The 19,023-nt window shown below is 51.6% G+C and overlaps 1 protein-coding gene and 1 long non-coding RNA gene across 7 annotated transcripts in view; one reads left to right on the top strand and one right to left on the bottom strand.

Annotated features, from left to right (window-relative positions):
• The first annotated feature begins 3,431 nt into the window (after window positions 1-3,431).
• The window catches only part of Pak6 (p21 (RAC1) activated kinase 6), a 34,343-nt gene continuing 18,751 nt past the window's right edge, over window positions 3,432-19,023 (top strand). For 2 of the 6 annotated variants that reach the window (XM_085696475.2, XM_085696479.2), the window contains exons 1-3: window positions 3,434-4,311; window positions 5,079-5,157; window positions 17,635-17,740. The gene's annotated coding sequence lies outside the window, so the exon portion shown is untranslated. Of the gene's footprint in view, window positions 4,312-4,432; window positions 4,591-4,896; window positions 4,929-5,074; window positions 5,158-17,104; window positions 17,230-17,634; window positions 17,741-19,023 lie in introns of those variants that run through there. The other 4 variants (XR_015004096.2, XM_085696476.2, XM_085696477.2 and 1 more) reach the window with 4 other exon arrangements.
• LOC125416681 (uncharacterized) lies at window positions 13,548-15,410 on the bottom strand. The gene is made up of 2 exons (XR_015004097.2): window positions 15,303-15,410; window positions 13,548-15,048 (listed from the first exon to the last, which is right to left on the bottom strand). It is a non-coding gene; the product is annotated as an uncharacterized LOC125416681 (long non-coding RNA).

Below are 19,023 nucleotides of genomic sequence, written 5' to 3'. Positions count from 1 at the left end.
GTCCCTCATTCAACCACATGACACAAGCAGCCGTTGTATCCTGTCCCAGAGAGCTCAGAGGCTGCTGGAGGGAGGATGGCCACTCCAAAAGGACAAGGAGGGTGTTGGGCATACCACACTGGCCAGGACTTGGGGTATCTGAGACCTCTCATTTGCAACAGGCAATAGTCAAGCCTTTTCAGGAATTCTGTCTATGGCTCGTGGCAGATCTTCCCTTCATGGCCTGTGTGTGTGTGCACGTGTGTACAGACCTGAGTTTACAGATCGCATCCCCCAACCATACAACATGACAGAGGACTGGGACTGTGCTTTCATCAGCTTTCAGAAGTCCCTAAAGATCTGAGGAATCTAATAGACAACACTGCTGACTCTCAGGAAGTGACCTCAATTAGAAAAAGTGGTGGAGATACTGCGACGCCCCCTGGCGGATGTATTTGTTGTTGCTGAGTGTGTTTTTTGGTGGTGGGGCACCCAGTTCCCTTTCCTTTAATGAGAGCACACTAATTTCCCAGCTCACATGTGTGAGAGCAGAAGCCCTGTTCCCAGAATCTCCCTCCCCTTCGCCAGAGTGAGAGGTGGACACATGACCTGAGCCAACCAATCAGAATCCCCTTGGTCCCCGTGCCTGGTTGCCTTAGGTGCTTCGAAGCTTTTGTCCAGGTGTGAGCATCCCTGTAGACTGGGATCAGATGCTTAGAGGCCCTGAGGCTGCCCTGATTTCTCTGTGCTGTTCTCCATTCTCCGGGCTGATATCTGGAGAACATGACTGGTCCAGGGGGGAGAGGGAGGCGGCTTGTTTTGTTCTTCTTGTCCTTGCCCTTATCTGTGTCTGCTGGGTATTGTGGCAGAAGGGAGATGTGACTGGACTGGGGATGCTGGCAGTTTCTTCTGGATTTCTGCTACTTCTTATAGACCAGCAGGACCCTAGAACTGTCCCATTTCCTAAAGAAAGTGACTGTAATTGTTATTGCAATCAACTATTCTTTCAAATGTAGAATAATAATAATAATAATAATAATAATAAAAACCCGCCTCTTAACTCCTTCAACCTTTATGTTGCCCTTCCTTCTAAAACGGACAATTTCTGGAAATTTGAAAGAAGAAAACAAAGATTTTTCATATGCCCACATTGCCTTAAAATGAAATTGAGAGATGTTCAGATACAAGTATTTTAACTACTCTTCGTAGCTTGTGGGTTCCCATGTTAGCTCTGTAGTCTGTATTTGAAATTTTAAACTCAGGATTATTTCTGTAGAGTTTTTGTTTTATGTATATAGGTGTTTGCCTGCATATTTGTGGACCACATGTGTGTCTGGCACCCACTAAGGCCAGAAAAGGGCGTCAGATCCCCTAGAATTAGGTTTCAGGTGTTTCCAGCTGCCGTGTGTGGCTGGGAATCAAACCTGGATCCTCTGGAAGAGCAGTCAGTGCTCTTAACCACTGGGATTTTTCTCCAGCCCTTCTTGCTTATCTTTAACTTTGTAATTTTAAAACTAGAAAAACATGCTCACCCAGTGACAATTTCAAATAATGCAAAAGTTAATTTTTTTAAAAATAAAGATTTACTAGGTCCTATCTCGGGGGAACAGCATGAGAGTTTGTCGTTAAACACAGATGTAGCAATTTATCTTTTACCTTTCAGCGAACATGAAGTGCTGTTTTCTCATTGTCTTGCAGCAAGTAGATGTCTTTTCCCTTAGTTGGCACTGACATTCACAATGTCACTTCCCCCACATGCAAACAGATATAATTTTTAAATTTTATTTTATTATTATTTATTATTATTAGTGTATGTGTACGTAAATGCCAGGGCACACATGTGGAGGTCAGAGGATAATCTCTCTCCTTCCATTATGGGATCTGGTGCTCCAGTTAGGGTTGTCAGGTTTGTGTGGCTAGCACTTTTACCCACTGAGCCATCTTGCTGGCCAACTGCATCCTTCTTAAGGATCCAGGTCCTTGGTTGCGTTAGGAAGCACCAACTTATATTAGTCAATCCTCTATTTGTGAACCTTATTATAGCTTCCATTTTTTTTTCTGATCACAAGCAATACTAATATATCAGGAGGGTGCACATTAGATTCTGACAGGTCTAGAACTCTTTTTGTAGCCTAGGCTAGAGCCTCCAACTAACAGTAATCCCCCTGCTTTAGTCTTCCGAGTGATGGAATCACAGGTATGAGCCATCACAGATGTGCGTCTGCCTGTGTTTCAGATCCTATGCGCACCATTTGTAACTGTTTCCTCACAATGCTGTGTTGAAGGACCAAGAGGAAATGCAGAGTTCTCCAAAAGGAACTGCCTACTTAATTAAAGGGGAAATGCTTCCTGTTGGTCCCTGGGTGACGTTGGTGTTTTGATTCCATGATATGGGGACTGAAGGTGCAACCTGAGACCTTTGCACAGGCAGTGGCTGGGACTCATGGCTTTAGACAATTAGCTTGGTGAGTGGGTATGTAAGGAAGAGCAATAAACGATGTAGACCAACCAAGAAGAAAGCAGATGTTCATTGAGCTCTCCAATCGAGTCCCTGAGCCAGGAACTGTGTACGCTAAATCCCCACAATCCTGGGAGGCAGGTGAAATTGTCTCCATTTTATAGATGATGACACAGGTTCAGTTGGTTAAACAGCAGGCCAAAGTCACTCAACCAGTGGGTTGTGGAGCTGAGATGTGACCTCAAGAAGGAAAATTCGGAGCTTAGGGTGTTAGCCAAATTTTAGGGAAAGGTTAAGAACGGATATTCAAAAACAATATGTACACCTTAGTGCCATCTTGGACGTCAGGTGGTTAGAATCAACTCCCAGTTCCCTCCTGTCCGCACGTGTGGATCTAGGAACAGGTGTTGGCCATTGTGGGGTGAGGTACCCACAATGGAACAACTGCTTCAAAGGTTTGAGACCAGCCTTCCCGGGATTTTAGTGGACGCCATGGAGAGGAGGTGTCAGGATAGAGTGATGGATGAGCTAAGATTGGTACTTGGGCACTTCACAGGTGGACAGAAGAAAAATGGCCAGTGATGGAGGCAGGGGGCTCAGCAAGAGCTATCCAGAGAACCAGCGGGTGGGAGTCTTGAAAGCCCAAGTCTCCTTTACAGCCAGTGCTACTGTTTCTAGTCATGGGAGGGGCATGCAGGGGCAAGGGAGAGCGGAAGGCTGGTACCCACAGGGCTGAGTACTCCACCATTCATCCTCACCCTTTTTGCCCTTTAGGACAAAACCAGATGCGAGTCAGTAAAGGGTGTGCGTTCCAGCTGTGGCCACGCCTGCCAGGGCTGAGACCCACAGCTGCAAACCTGGAGCAGGGGCGGGAGAGGGGGTGAGACTTGGCGCCGAGCCAAGAAGGTCTGGCTTCTGGGGAGCAGCGGTGACTACAGTAGGCTTCCATGAGCCCCACCCCTCAGTCCTTCTTTGCCCTCCCCCTCAGCAACGGAAAGCAGTGAGAAACGTGTTTTTATAAATAGCTCCAGCCCCAGCTGATTTGTAAATTCAGTGGGTTTTTTTGTGTCAATGACATCACCCTCCTCCCCATGGCAACCCCCGACGATATCAAAATTGCCAGGCAACGTTGGAGCTGCTCGCACCCTAAAGGAGCAGGTCGCTGCCTGAGGATCTAATGGAGAAATCCCAAAGTGAGCTGGGGTGCACGGTGGAGGAGGGGCGCGCCGCGGCCGGGGCTACGGGGCCCTGATCAATCGGCCAGAGGAAGGCGGGAGAGGCTGCTGCTTGCTCCACAGCCTGGACACGCTGGAGGCTCCACGCCAGCCCCTCCTGAAAGCAGCGGCGGACCACAGCAGGTGGGGGGAGGGCACTGCTCGGTTCCTGACGTACCGGGAGCAGCAAGCAGCCATCCAGGTGACTAAGCCGGCCCACCGTCACTGAGTCACCCACCCGCCTTGGCTTTTCTTCCTTCCCCCTTTGCATCTGATTATTTGGGGAGCTGAAAACTTGGAGGTGTACCTGAGGCCCGCCCCTTCTAACTCTCCCCTCCCTGCCTCGGCTTGGAGGAAGATGGAACTCGCTGGGAAGCTGCCACTACCCCCTAAGGACATGGAAGGCACGGAGGGAGCCAGAGGTGCCCAGGGAGAGACCGCAGCTGGCAGAGTACAATAGCAGACATGGTGATCAGGCTGCCCCTGTGTCCTCTGAAGGTGCTAGAAGAGAAGGGGAGTCTGGTCCAAACCGACTGGAGTCCTCCTGTGTTGGCTTTGAGCTCACCTCTCAAGGGGATCTTCCTGTAAGCGGGTGGCTTCCAGGGCCATTGGTATTTGGAAAGCAAGGCTGGATTGGCATAGGCAGGCCTGTGCAGGTAGGTGGCTCTGTACTGGGTGTGGACCCACGTGTGTGAGAGGGTGAGGGTGTGTCAGAATGTGTGTGCCCAGCCAGATCTGAGGACAGCGGCTGGTCAGCTGAGAGCTGGGGAAGGGAGGGTTGATGGCAATTGATCCTGCCTGATGCTGGGCGGGTCTAGTCTTGAATGCTTGCTGGGGAGAAGGGACAGCAAACACATGGCCTGAGCCCACTAAAGGACAGCTGCCTGCTCAGGCAAATCCTTTCTGGGTCCACAGGACAGAGCCATGGCCAGATGCAAGGTAGGAAGTGGTCCGGAGGCCTGGCCGAGCGTGGGAACTAAACTCAGAAGGCTTGGGATTGCAGGCCCATGGCTCCATCTCCTGACATCCCTTGGCACTCAGGGAATATCTTCCTAGCAAGCTCTTGTCACTCCCCCGTGCATAGCTGGTCGGGCACCTATGTATGCCCCCTGCTAAGCTCATAAACACATTTATCGAGCAGGCTACTATCCGGGTCTCAGCTGGAGGCCACTCTGAAGTCCTGGGGTCCTCTTCCAGGCATGCCCCAGTGTGTGTCAGGCAGAGGGGTGTGGGCCCCCCGCCTCCCCCACACAACTGGCAGGCTTTCAGGCACACCGGTGAGTAAGCTGCCGCAGGGAGGGAGGTTGTGCCCACAGAGACAAGATGACACCAACCGGGAACCTTCCGGAGAAAAGAGGCTGACAGAGACAATCACTGAGGGTTTTTTTTTCTTTTTCTTTTTTTTTTTTTTTTTTGCCTAAAGGTAGAGCAGCTTTCGGGGCTTCAGACAATCACCAGCCTGCGGTGGGAGAGACTGAGGCCCAGTTGCCCGGAAGGAGTGCTGAGGTAAGGTCCCCACTGTGGCAGCAGGCTCTGGATGCTTGAGCTGGGGACAGGGGGGTCCATATATTGAGGTTGCTCCTCACCTAGGACAGAGAAGCTAACTCCATGTTCACAAGAAAGCTGTGAGGTCCTGGACTAAAGATTCCCAAGGCGGCTTGCCCGCCTCCCTCCACTCTTCAGGTAGATTTTGAAACAGCTCTGTGGAAACTGGCTTCAGTCTCTGGGCTTGTTTCTGCAGTCCCTGAATTTGCTTCCTGTTTTCTCTGGACCAAGCCAGGGGCCACCAGGACTCCTTCCAAGAAGCCCTTCTCACTGCCCCTCATGTAGTCACTCCGCAAATATTTATGGTGCGTCCTCTGCCTACTGGATTCCTGCTCCCTATTGGTGCCCTTTCCCTGAACTCAACCTGGCAGATTGACTCTGAAAGTCAGCAGAAGGCCAGGGCTAGGGGCCTGCCTGGGGGGATGCGAGTGCTCCCCGTAGTCTTATCGGGGCTCCCAGCCTCTGCTCAGGGTTCCTGGCTGGTCGGCTCCACCAGGCCCCAGGACCTCAGGCTCCTAAGACCCAAGCAGCAAGGCTAAGGCAGCACAGCCTCTGGTGTGGAATGCCAAGGTCAGAGAATCCTGCGTTTCTGCTGGGGTTGGGGGTGGAGGTCTTGCCCTAAATTGGTTCTGTTGGAAACTGAGTTCCCAGGGTGGGCTTGGGAGCTCATCTAGTTAAGACTGAGGATTAGCCTTTGGGCCAAGAAGAGTCCCCCTTTGTGGGCAGATACACCCACATTTTTTTTTTTTCTGGTGGTGAAGTCCAAGAACTCTAATGACAAGGGCACCAGGGGAGTTGGCACCAAGAGCAAGCCCTACTAGAAGTATTGGATATGGGTGGAAACTCTTGAGCCCCTGCAGGGCATAGAGGAACTGCATAACCTTTCTGGTGACCCCTCCCCCCACATGCACGCTGAGTGCATTTGGGATTTGCCAAGCACAGGGAAGGCACAGGCCAGTGGGGTCCCAGGGTGCTCTGTACCATTCCTCAGGATGACCAACACTGTCTCCTGTCCTGGGAGAGCACACAGGACCTCAGTCAGGAGGAGACTGTAGTGTGTTCTACACCCGGTTCCAGGATGAGGAAAATGAGCTGGTGCTGGAAGTGCTTCTCGTCCTCCCAAAAGGCGACTCTTAACCGTGGGGTCCTCCCAGTCTGCAGAGCTGAGCAGAAGCCAGTGCCCAGCTGGGGGCAGACTGGCAGATGCTGGCAAAAGTACCCAAGCAAGCAGTGGACCCTCAGGGAGGCAGCTGGCTTGGCCAGAAGTAAACCTCCGGTAGAAGCCAGGCCATGGGCAGACAGGAAGGCTGCTGGGGGCTTCAGAGGGTTCAGTAAAGGCTCTGGGCTGGCTTCTGGTCATACCTGTCTCTACGGGAGTTTCTCTGCCCAGAGGACCAGCAAAGCCAGTGAAGAGATAGGCCAAGATCCTAGAAAATGGTACCCCTTACCCATGTGACCCAGAGGGTCCTCCAATGAACTGAGTCTCCCTTGCAGAGGCGGAAAGGGTTCCCGGGAGACCTGTGGCTGGAAGCAGAGGGCTCTTCCTAGCCGCTGCCACCCAGACTCTCAGGGGAAAGACCCAGCAGTAGAGCCTGTGGTCAGATCTGGGCAGTACTAAGGTCCTGCAAACCTTATTATCAAGCATTTTGTAGATAGCCTTGAAAAAGAGCTCATTTCTGTGAGTCTTCTGGCAGAAATGAACTAGCTGGCAGCTCGGGGGCAGAGCGGAGGAAATGGAGAACTCCTTAGCTCAAGTTGGCCTTCCTGTGTGCGGAAGCAATGTACATGACCTGGGAGGAACCCTTCCTCTGCTCCCCCTCACTCCACTTCTATCATAACTTAGACTCGGGGTACAGGAAGGGATAAGCAGAGAATTAGTACCAACGAGGTAAAGGAGACCTTGTCTTTTCTGCTGCTTTGTCTGTTACTACAGTATAATACATCCAGCTAAGTAACTGGCACATGATGGAACTTTATTGGAACTACAGTTCTGGAGACTGGGAAGTCCACGGTCAAAGGGGTGACATTTAGCAAAAGCCTTGTGTGGAATGTGTCATCGCATGGCAGAAGGCAGAAGAGCTACACGCACTACTATAGTAAACCATGATGAGGGGATTAATCCACACGTGGGGCTGGCACCCTGGTGACCCAAACACCTCTCAACCCTGCTGCATTGGGGATTGCCAGCAGACTGCGGCCTCTGGCAGGTTGTGAGGTACAAGTGAGCTTGTCCCTGCTCACTGGCTTGTATCTAGTGATCGCCTGGCTACTAAGTACCAATTCCAGATGGCTGGAAGAGGGAGTGGAAAAGAGAGAAACAGGGCCTGGGGAAGTCTGCAGGCACTAGAAGGATAAAGAGGGAAGCTTGGGGTCAAGGCCACCAGAAACCAGCTGAGCCGCAGAACTAGGTTACAACTGGGTGGTTTTGTCCTCTGCTGGGCCCCGGCCTCACCCCTGCAGTTGTCACCCATGGGTCACCCATTCCAAATACTTTATGAATTCGAGCCACTCCTGAACTAGAACTTCATAAAGTACCCCCTCACTGCCCCCCCCCCAAAAGCCCTATGTTTTGAGTGAGCACTGTCGGAGGAGGCAACCCTTACCTCTAGGTCCAAGGAAAGAGTGCTCAGGAATAAGTCAGTCAGATCTCGCATGGTATCACCGCGCAACGAGGAGCACGTACCAGGCCTGCGTTGCTGCTTCTGGTAACTTGGATGAATTATTTCTTTTCTTCTTTTTTTTGTGGTCCTAGTTTTAAAGATTTATTTATTTATTATGTATACAGTGTCCTGTCTTCATATATGTCTGCAGGCCAGAAGAGGGCACAGATGGTTGTGAGCCACCATGTGGGTACTGGGAATTGAGCTCAGGACCTCTGGAAGAGCAGTCAGTGCTCTTAACCTCTGAGCCACCTCTCCAGCCCTGGATGAATTATTTCATGCTTCTTCTCCATTTCAGCTTCCTCTCCTAACCGCAGAGATAATTAGCACCTGTGGGCTAGGGCTGTTGAGTGGGTAACCATGATGCTTTCTGCCGAGACCATCAAAGGGGCAAGATGCTGGCAGGAAGAGACCCACCTTATTTAGGGGACTCAAGAGAGGCTTGCTGGGTGGCTGTGGAAGACCCTCCCCTGGAGAAGCCGAGGCATCACAATGCGGATGGATCCAGGGCCAAGCGAGCTAGGGAAAATAGCAACACCAGATCCATTTGCCCCGTAGAGCTAATTGTGTGCTCAGTCCCTTTAAGGATCCCCAGGCTACTGGTAACAGTCTCCTCTGAGGTACAGTGTTGAGGGTCCTGAGGATTTGGAGTGGGTTGCGCCCATGGAAGGGATGGGGAGGCGAAGTGGCCAAGTACCACTCCTCTCTGGGCCTGACATCTTTTCTCACAGTGGTGGCTGCTGTTTTTTGAAGAGCTGTGTACTCACTAGCCCCACCTGAAGCACAAAGCTTGAAGCAGGCAGAGAGGACCTCTCTGACGAGTGGCTTGGGGACGCTCAACCCCAAATAAATTTTTCCTACCAAATGATAATTCGTCGTAGTAATTTAGAAAACGTAGTGCCCTCTCTGATTTCACCTAGAAACAAAGGCAAACCCAGAACATGATAGGCTTTTGTAGGCTGGGAGGAATCATGTAAGTCCCCTCTCCGGACAAGAGGCCACAGGACCTCAGTCCTAGCAAAGGAACTCTCATATTGGTCAGTAACGTCTACAAGGGCTCATTATGGCATTATTGCAGTGCAGAGACCCAAGTATTTACAGAGGGCTGCTGATGACCATTTTTGGATAGTTGGGACTTTTCTGGGGGCATGGATTTCTGCTAAAGTCCTATTTAATCAGCAAATCAGACATTGGTGTCCTGGGATGCTCTGTCTGTATCCTAGGGCCCCTGACCTCTGGCTAAGGAGGAAGCATCGTGGCTGGGTCTTCCCTCCTGACGTCAGGCTGCCCAGAGCTTGGAAAGGGTTCACTGAGCGCTCAGAAGAGGAAGAGCAGAAACCTCAAGTCAGCTATGCATTGCTCTGGCCTCTGATCAGCGCAGCAGGAGCCCAGCCCACTCTCCCCTAGGGCAAATAGCAGCAAACCGATCACCTTGCTCAAGGCTGCCTGCACAACGCACGCGGCACAGGGACTCCCAAAAATTAAGGCAACAGCAGAGTTAAAACCAGGAGGACTGGTTCTGGAGTTTGGTTTCCTGGCCCAGAGCATCTCCAGCTCCATTTGCTCTCTTTCAGCTTCAAATGAGGCATCATTTGAAACTGTGAAAGAAAGTACTGAGGTAAAAGGAGCTAGGGGGCCAGTTATACCACAGCCACATGGCCAGAGTACGCATTGCCCAGGGGAGGAAGGGACCACCCATAAAGGAGTTGGCCCTCTTCAATGCTGCAGCACCTTCAAGACAAAGGAGGTTCTCGGACAGGGCTCAATCCAACTCTCACTGATGTATAGGTGAAAGCAGGCTCAGAGAGAAAAAGTGGGTCCTGAGGTCGCCCAGCTAACTAGAAACCCCACCTCCCTTGACCAGCAGCAGGCAAGAATGGACCGTAGCTTGGTATTTCGAGAGAGGTGGTTCAACTTGACAGTGTGAGACTGGACAGGTCCCTATGCCTCCTCTGGGCATGAGGTTCTCACAGGGGCCTGTGCTCCGCCATCTGCATTCTGCTCGGCATGGAGCCTCAGTCTGGCCTGTGCTTATGAACCAAGTCTTCCCCCAAGGACAGACATCATTCCTGGCACTAGGCCACTGACCAATAAACAGATCTAACTAATCTGTAAATGGATTGGCTCAAGTTCTGTGTGTCCCAGGTAGTGTCACAGGCTGAGAATGCCTCGGGCCACGAAGTGGGCAGCGATGAGTGGATCTGGAGGCCAGAGAGTTTGGGCAGAGGGAAGAGGAGGCATATGGAGAGAGGTATCTTAGATCACCTTTTTACCAATATGTATTTTCCTTTCCAGCAAGGAGTGTGTGTGTGTGTATGTGTGTGTGTGTGTACACGTGTGCATGGGTGTTATATGTTGGTGTGCTCAGCAGTATGGCCCCATGAGTAGGCCAGAGGTTGATATTAGTGTCTTTCTCAATTACTTCTCTACTTTATTTTTATTGAGATTTAGTTTTACATGTATGTGTCTGTGTATGCGGATGCCATGTGTGTGTACATGTCAATGGAGGCCAGAAGAGAGGGGTGGAGCCTCTGTAGCTGGACTTACAGGCAGTTCTGAACCACCTGATGTGGGTGCTGGGAACTGAACTTGGGTCTTCTGGCATGCTGAAAGGATTCTTAACTGGTAAGTCATCTTTCCAGCCCCTTCCACCTTTTGATTGATTGATTGATTGATTGAGACATGGTATCTCACTGAGCCTGGAGCTCATTATTTATTATTTCAGCTGTAGTACCTAGCCAGGGAGCCCTGGCGGTCTGTCTCCTGTTTACCCCAAGAGCTGGAGATATACTCTGTGCTTGCCGAAGCTGGCTTTTTGATGTGGATTCTGGTGGGGGAGAGGGTATGGATTCAGGTTCTCATACTTGCACGGCATGGACTTTGCCTACTGAGCCATTTCTTTAGACCTGAGGAAGGAATGTAAGCGTGTAGCTGTCACCGTTAGAGATCAATTCCCAGGAGGAGGAGGGTGGTCCTATATCAGCAGATCCGAGACAGGCAAGAAGACTTTAGGGAAGAACTTCTTGGAAGAAAATGTCCAATGTCCAGAGAGGAGGGGTGAGGCAGAAACGTTAGCCCTTGTGAGAGATGCAGCCAGACTCACAGAAGTGGAGCTGGAAAAGCAGATATTTGGAACTCTATGGAAGCATGTAAGAGCAATGTGGGGGTCACCTCCTAACCATCCACCAGCTAAACAAGCCCCAGGAATGGGTGTGGCAATGGTGTGATCAGGACCCACCCTGTCAGTGGTCACAGGAATATTCCAGTGAGAAAATAGGAGCTTTGCCCACTGGAAAAGGAAAAACCCAGAGAACAGGTAAGCACAGACCAGCCAAGAGGCAGTCAAACAAGCCATGTCTTCAAATATCAACCCAGTGGCCAGAGTGCCCTAGAACCCACAGCGCAGACCCTGTGGCGTTCATGCAATTACATCTACGTATGGTTTTCTCTTCAAATAGTTGGGGTGATACTTGACTTGGGGGGGCAACATCATACTCCCTCAGAAGCTTTGGTCCTTATCTGGTCAGGCACAGGTCTCCCCACCCCCACACCATTGCCATCTGTCCCTCCCTGAAAGTCAGACCCAAGGATGCCACAGCCGTAACCCTGCCCCAACCTCAGACCTGGGGCAGCAGTTGTGGGCCAGCGGAGAGAAAGAGGATAGTGAAGGGGTTCTATTCAAGGGGGCTTCCAGCTGTTAGTTCAGCCAGTAGCAGTGGCAGCCAGAGAGCTGAAGTGACAACAAGAGGCATTGGATGGAACTTTGGGGGCCATTAAAAGCGGAGCCCGCAAAGCAATTGTGGCAAAAAGATATTAAATGAATCCATCATGTCTCTCCAGCGAGAGTCCTTGCTGTAGAGACAGCCTTGCTCCCAATCCTTCCCAGGCTGGCTCAGCTATCGTCCATGTACCCGGGAAGAGTGCCATGGTCTGCAGAGAGGCCTGTGCTCCCGAAAGGCTCATCTCGGGACATCAGACCCCCTTGGGAATGTCTGGCTAGCTGAACCCCCCCATGCCAGTTTTTATTTGGGAGACAGTCTGGAAAGGGTCAGAATTTGAGAAAAAGTAGCCAGAAAGAGACTGTTGTGGATGAGGCTGTCTCCTTCAGCCACTATACAACTGAGCTCTTATTCCATCATCAAACAGGTGAGTGGTCCCATCAGGTGGTCACCTATGGACTTTCCCAACCCCAACTAGACCCTAGGTAGGGCCAGGGTTCTTTTTCTGGGCTATGATGTAGATAGATCTGTTGAATCGTTTGAGTATCAGCAGGCAGTAACTTTATCTTCTGGAAGAATCCTGGGATTCTGCTCTGCAGCAAACCACAGTGGATTTGACTGCTCTTTATGGAATGTGTATGGATACACCGTGTGTGTGTGTGTGTGTGTGGTGTGTGTGGTGTGTGCGTGTATGTGAGTATGTGGTATGTGTGCATGTGTGTGAGTGAGTGTGTGGTGTGTGTGTGTGGTGTGTTTAGCCTCCTTGCCTCTTTATCAACTGTGTTTACTCTGTTTGGAGGTGCTGATCCTAAGGACCCCTTTACCCTAACACTTATTATGTCACCTTCCCAAGGGAAGAGAGCAAAGTTTCCCCATTATCCACATCAAAAAACCAAAACTGAGGTCACGATGAACATCTAGAAAGTCCAAGGGGCTCCAGTCCTGCGGGAATCCATGGTGTCTACAGCTAAACTCTGCCTGCCTCCTCCTGCAGGGCGGCCCAAGGTCCTGCTCCAGCTCAGGCTGCCAGGCCCTTGGAGGTATGCCCTGGGCTCTTGCCCCATCAGCAAACAGAGTAATTGGCTGCCATGGAAAGGCATTAGCCAGGACCAATCCCAGAGCAGAAAGAGACAGGTGTGGAACATCCTAGAAGCAGGAGAGAAAGCAGAAATCCTCCAAAGAGTGCCTGCTCCTGGGGCAGGGAGTTTCGGGGAGCTCCCCCCCAGCCCTGCTGCCTGGAGTGTGCAGATGTGTTGGCTGCCTGCCTCCCCAGCAGTCTCTGAATGTGGGACTCAGGTTGTCAGGCCCATTTCGGTCTGTGATGGACACAGTTTGAGGAGGATCTGCAGGCAGGGTGCTGACTCATGACCAGTGAAACCTAGTACTTGGTTCCTCACAGGGGATTCTGTGAGCCCCTTAACCTTGCACACGGTAGTTCTCACGCCCTACTCAGATTTGGGGTGGAAAGATCCCAGGTACCAGACTCACCCTTCCTGCAGAGTGGTGTAAGTTGGCCTCTTCCCACTGCCAACAGTTCAGACTGCCCTTGGCCTCAGGGACTTCTGAACCGCAGGTTAAGAGAACTCACTTGGAGTCATATGAGTGTGACTCCTCCACTCAGTAACCGGCTTAGGCCACCAGCTGCTGTGCAGGACACTACGGCCATGCGCCTTCTATGCAATGCTGATTCTCATGGTTCTGGAAACTCAGAGGTTAGAATGCTGGGAAATTTGGTGTTCAGTGAAGGTCCTGGTTTATGAGTGGTTGTCTTTTCACAATACCATCTAGAGACTGGGGCCTACTCTGCGGCTGTTGTGTAGAACACTCATCCCATTCATGAGGTTTATGGTTTTTTGTTTGTTTTGTTTTGTTTGTTTTTAGAGTAAAAAGCCCATGCTCTGGCACCTCCACCAAGCTAAGCTCAGTCGCCTCGCTGATAATGCCAATTAAAGAAAATAGTGGGGATTGGGAGTGGGGCAAAAATATTTATTCAATATGGTCACATAGGGAAGAGGAAAGAAGGGATTCAGTGACACCCCCTTATCACCTACCCCTCCCCCCTCACGCCCCGCTTGGCAAGTCCGTCTTCAGGTTAGCTTTAAACAGAGGACAGGAAGTCTGTATAACTCCCTAGTCCTAGGCAAGGTGTGGTTCTGCCATTAGGTGCCCATCTTTGTCTCAGCCATATCCTGCGAGGTGGGTGGATAGGCTGTCAGAAGTCTGTGAAGTCCCTTCCTGGGAGGCAAGTTCTGGCTGGCACCGGAGCGTCAGTTATCCCTTCCTTAGAAAGGAATCCAAGCAGAAAATCGCGATTCTTTGCGGTTCGCTATCTCATAGATTGACTGCACACCTCGAAGGGAGGGGCACAAGTGTTTCTCTGAGGAATATTTCCCTGCTAACCCGGAGAGATATTTTGTCCTTGGTGGGTGCTTGTTTGTTTCTGGAGACAGTTTCTCTGTGTAGCCCTGGCTGCCCCAGAACTCGCTCTGTAGACAGGCTGGCCTGGAACTCACAGAGATCCTCCTGCCTCTCCTGAGGGCAGGCTGGAGTTAACTATCATGGTAGTTACAACGGGCCTTAAGGTGCTAATCACCTCTGACACCTTGTCTCCTAATAACCTTCTCATATTGGTGATTAGATCTCAACATAGGGATGGGTAAGCACGTGCGTGGGTGTGGAGGACCCATGCATTTGCTTTATAGCAGGAATTGGTCCTCTCTTAGCAATCCTGTGCCCCAGTTTGAATCACCTGTAGAGTAACATTAATACTATGTTAATAACTTCCACCAGGGTTGTTGTGCAGAGTGAGGCTGGCAGCGTAAGCTAAGAGCTTATACCTCAGGGCTCCACCCACAGGAAGCGTTCAGAAACTGGAGGTGTGATCCCTCCTGATAGGGGAGAAGCGGCATCCACAGATAGGAAACTATAGCGAGCAAGGGAGCTTGTTAGCAAGCTCCTGGTTCCCAGGAAGCTTTTCAAGTCCCGAAGAGAAAGGTGCAGAGACGGATAATGTGTTTGTATTTCTAAACCACAAGTTGATCTATATCTCTTCTCTTTGGCCCTAACCTGGGCTCCCAGCCCTGGCGGTGCCAGTCAGATGTTACAACAGGCCTGACAGCCACTGGCTGAGGGAGAATTGGGAAGTGCTCACTCCACCCTATGTGCCACCCCGAGGCCCTTGAAGACTGCGCTGGCTGGCTGGCTGGCTGGCTGGCCAATACTCCAAGAGCCTTTCTTGTTTTTTCTCCAATGCCTATTGTGTGGATGGCAGTACATGAACTCCCTTGGCAACAGACCTATGCCAGAGACCAAGTCTCCTCAGGGGAGCATAATGCCTGGCGTCCCATACCCTTGGCACCGCAGCAGAGGAAACAGGACTAGGGTGAGGTGTGTGCACACTGGAGGCAACGTTGTCCTTCAGACTGTTGCTAGGACTTCCCTGCTCTCTCCTCTGAGGCATGGATCAGTGTAGCCTGGAGAAGAGGGAAAGGCACAAGCAGGAGTCAGCCACTCAGTCCATCCTGTATGTCCCAGCCATCCCGACCCACAGGGCATCCTCCAACCCAGTGAGCTGAATCTTGAGTAGAAGCAGCGGAAAATCTAGAAATAGGATTTGATATGATGAACAGTCCCCTAGTGTAGCCATGTACGGGGGATGGAAAGTTTTCTCTAGGAAAGCTTACTGAGAATCTGGTTTGGTTAGCTTCATCGACAAAGGAGTCATTACCTGCTTGGTCCATCTTGTTTGGGAGGCCCTGCCTTTCTTGAGGCCTCAGGCCCCAGTTCAGCTTCCACGGGTGGAAGAGATACCCAGTGTTTTCTAAATCTATTCCCTGTAAGAAAAGGATGAAACTTGGTTAATATCTACGGAGATGTGTCAACCTTGGTTCAAACAAAGTTAGGTACCAGTTGATTTCTGGTAATATTCTAATGTTCATATTTTATTGTGGTTTAACAATTCAAATTAATGCTTAGAGCTATGGTTTGGGCATAAAAACGTATTTTATTAAAAGACGGTAATTCACATGTACACTTGTGGCTCAGTAAAAAGTAGTTTAGGGTGTTGATTCTAGATTCAATGCTACATTTCCTTCCAACTTTGGTTTGCAGTTCATTTCAAATCCACAGCAACCAATCTTCTCCCTCTCTCTAGACAGCACAACCTCCTTCTTATAGACAATATCAGGCAAGTACCTAGGCCCTGGGGTGACTGATCTATGGGGAAGCCATATTTGTGCCTCTTCAAGGAACTCGGGCAACTTCCTGGCTGGCCAAGAGGGCAGGACTTTGCTTATAATGTCCAGAGGAAAGAGAATCACTTAGGAAAGACTCAGACAGGAGAAAGGGGAGACAGAGCAAGGAGCGTACAGACATGAAATGTACATATGTGTGGATCTGGGACAACCCATGATCAGCTGCCGAAGCTTCCACGCCACCCTTCCACAGCACACAAGGTTGGCACCATTGCCTTCTCCAGTAGAATTAGGGTATGGAGATCTGAGGTGCGACCACACAAAGCGCAGAGTTGTCGAGTTCCCATGGATCACCTTTATGCAGGTTGGCGGGAGCCCTAGAGTAAACTCCAGGGGAGCAACCGAGCCCACACTGCAGGCGACATCCAGAAACAGCACCCACACGGCTAAAGAATTAGTGAACAAAAATGTGTGGCGAACATGATGTCAATGAAAAACCAAATTTAAGATATCCAGCAACGGCGGCAAAAGAAACAGTCCTGTACTGTTTGGTGTCTTGTGTCCCTCGTCTGTGGCAGGCACCAGCAGTCACCTAGCCCGTATATGAAGCAGCCATTTGGGTTCCAGATGTCAGCATTTCTAAGCTAGAATCCCCTCGGCCCTCAGCGAGTAAAGTTCTCTCCAAGGGCCCAAGAGAAGGACAGCAAAGGTCTTTCTTTTCCTTGTTTGGGGAGGAGACAGACAGGTGGCCACTGCCTCTCCTTCAAACCAGGTAGAGGGATCGGTCCCGCTGGGACTTCATCGTCCAGTTTCTGGGTGCCACGTTGCTGGAAGCTATCTCTCCCCCCTCAAAATCCTTTTTCTGTGATCTTAAAACCACAGAAAGTTCTCAGGAGTAAGTCAGGGTGACAAGGAAATCGGAATTCCTTTATAGCCTGCTCTCCTGCCTGCACAAGGACCCGGGAAGTCGCAGGGCGGGGGAACTTGTCCAGACTTGGCAAGCAAGTCAAGATGCCCAGTTTCAGGACTCCGGATCGGGCCCTGAGAGATGTGCGAATGGACGCAGGTTTTGCAGAGTGGGCTCAGGGTCCCAAAGTAGGCGTCTGCGAGCAAAGGAGCGAGTTGATTGCACAACAGCCGCTCAGTAGATAATTCAGGCCCTGGCTTTGGTGCCGCGGGGAGGTCGCGGCAGGCAGGCCGTGGTCTGGAGGGAGGAGGTGGGCACGCTGTCGGTCCTTAGGCCGATCCCGGAGTCCCTGCGCCCCCAGCGATCTCTCCGGAGCTCCCGCGCTCTGGGCGTCCCACCTGAAGCCACACCCTGCAGTCCAACTCCGCGCCAGGTGAAGCGGGCGCCGCACCGACGTGCCCCTCCTTGCCGTGCCCGCGCCGAGGTCCCTCCCGCGGAGGGCGGGCCCGGCTCCCGCGGCCTCTCGGGGCTCTCCGCGGCTTCCCGCTTGGCAGGTGGGTGCCCCGGGCGCCGCGGCGGGCCGGGGATCCCGGGATCCGAGCGGGTATCAGGACTCCCTAGGGGACAGGCTGGCCGTGCCTGTGCTCCGGGTTCTCAGTCCCCGAAGTTTGGGGTTGACCCGCCGCGGGACCTAGGGGCCCTTGGGTGCCGGCTCGCGGACTCGGCGACCCACCTCCGCGTGAGCGCCGCGCGGGACCGAGCGTGCGGGGACACTGGCGACCTCGGAAGCGGCGCTGCGCCTCCCCTCCCCCACCCTCGCCAGTCCCACGGTCTGCAGTTCAGCAGGCACCCGAGTTCGTTCGGGGAGGGGTGCGGTTCCCAACGTCCTGGACTCCAGCCAGTCGCAGAATCCGCAGGGACGGTTAATTACATTGATCACCGTGTGTGCTTCTCCTTAGGCCGTCAGAGGACTGGCCCTGGAAGGTCCTGGGATCTTCCCTCCCCTTCGTGCTCTAGAGAGCTGACTGAAGAATAGTGAAAGGCGAGGAGAGAAGGCCACAGGAGGTGAGTGAGGGGCTTCCTGCTCCAGACCTTCCTGGGAGGTAGGTTGGAAGGGACAGCGGGAGGGCAGGGAGCCCCCCTCCATGTACTGTTAGAGAGTGACGGTGGCCCAGGGAGGTGTCATTTCTCAATCCATAGAGCGTGCCTGATAAGTCATTTGCAGACTCTTCCAGCACATGATAGGCCACCGCGGCTTCAAATGGACCGCCCAGTCTGGCCCAGCCTCTGATGTCATTAGGTTTGATAACCGGCTGAACAAGGCAGTGTCCCACAGCCCAGGTTCACAGACCTGCTTAGGAATGCTTAGGACGAGGCCTCAGACAAGGAGGACAGCAAACCTAAGTTTGTGCTGCCCAGTGCAGGAAACCCTGCTAACATATTCCAGTTCTTCCCACACTCAGGGAGTAGCATTTGGTTTGGGGCCCGCTACTGGGAGCACCAGGGGCTAAGGCACAGAATTCCTGGGATGTAAGCTACATCCTCTGTATTTTGCCATATTCTAGTGCTTTTAGGTTCTTCTGGCTTGTTTTTCTATGTGAAGCTGGGGAGGGTTCCCCAGTCCATTTCTGCTTATTTTACACTGCTGTGTATAGGACAGAGGGCTGAGAACACATCGGTTGAAACCCAAATGGAGATGGGTTCAGACCTCCACTTGACTGCTGACTGTAAATATCTGTAAAGTGAGGTTCAGTGTAAAGTAGGGGTGATAATGCCGCCCTCCTAGGATAGCTGAAATGTGAAACTGGAATGGTTTACGTCCAATAGCTTAGGAGGCCACCTCACCAGCCTCCACCTACAAGAGTTTAAGCTATTTTGAGCCGGGGACTTTTGAGAACAGAGTGGTCCACTTGGCAAGATTATTATTGTTTTTTTTTTTTTTTCTGAGGGTATTAGAGCCAAGTGACAGACATAAAACCAAGGCAGAGGGTCTAAGGCAGGTAATAGGAGACTCTAACTCGCCACCTCTAGCATGGGGGAAGGGACCATTTCTGGAAGGAAACCCAAACTTTGCAGATGACCAGGAGGAACATCTGTACACGCTCCATGCGTTCTCACGTGGTCATGACCTGACCTGAGATATTGTTTCCTTGGGTGTAACATGACAGCCGGCTTGTTGGGGTTTCTGTTCCCACCCGGTACCCTACAGCTGGCAAATCCCAAAGAGAAATCACACACTGGACTCCATAAGGTTATAAACTGACTGGCTCATTAGGTCAGGCTTCTTGTTAACTCTTATAACTTATATTAACCCATTATTCTCATCTATGTTAGCCATAATGGCCTCC

This window comes from Myodes glareolus, chromosome 10, assembly GCF_982192425.1.
Source record: "Myodes glareolus chromosome 10, mMyoGla1.1, whole genome shotgun sequence".
Taxonomy (NCBI): domain Eukaryota; kingdom Metazoa; phylum Chordata; class Mammalia; order Rodentia; family Cricetidae; genus Myodes; species Myodes glareolus.
This window is presented reverse-complemented; position numbering and strand designations above follow the sequence as displayed.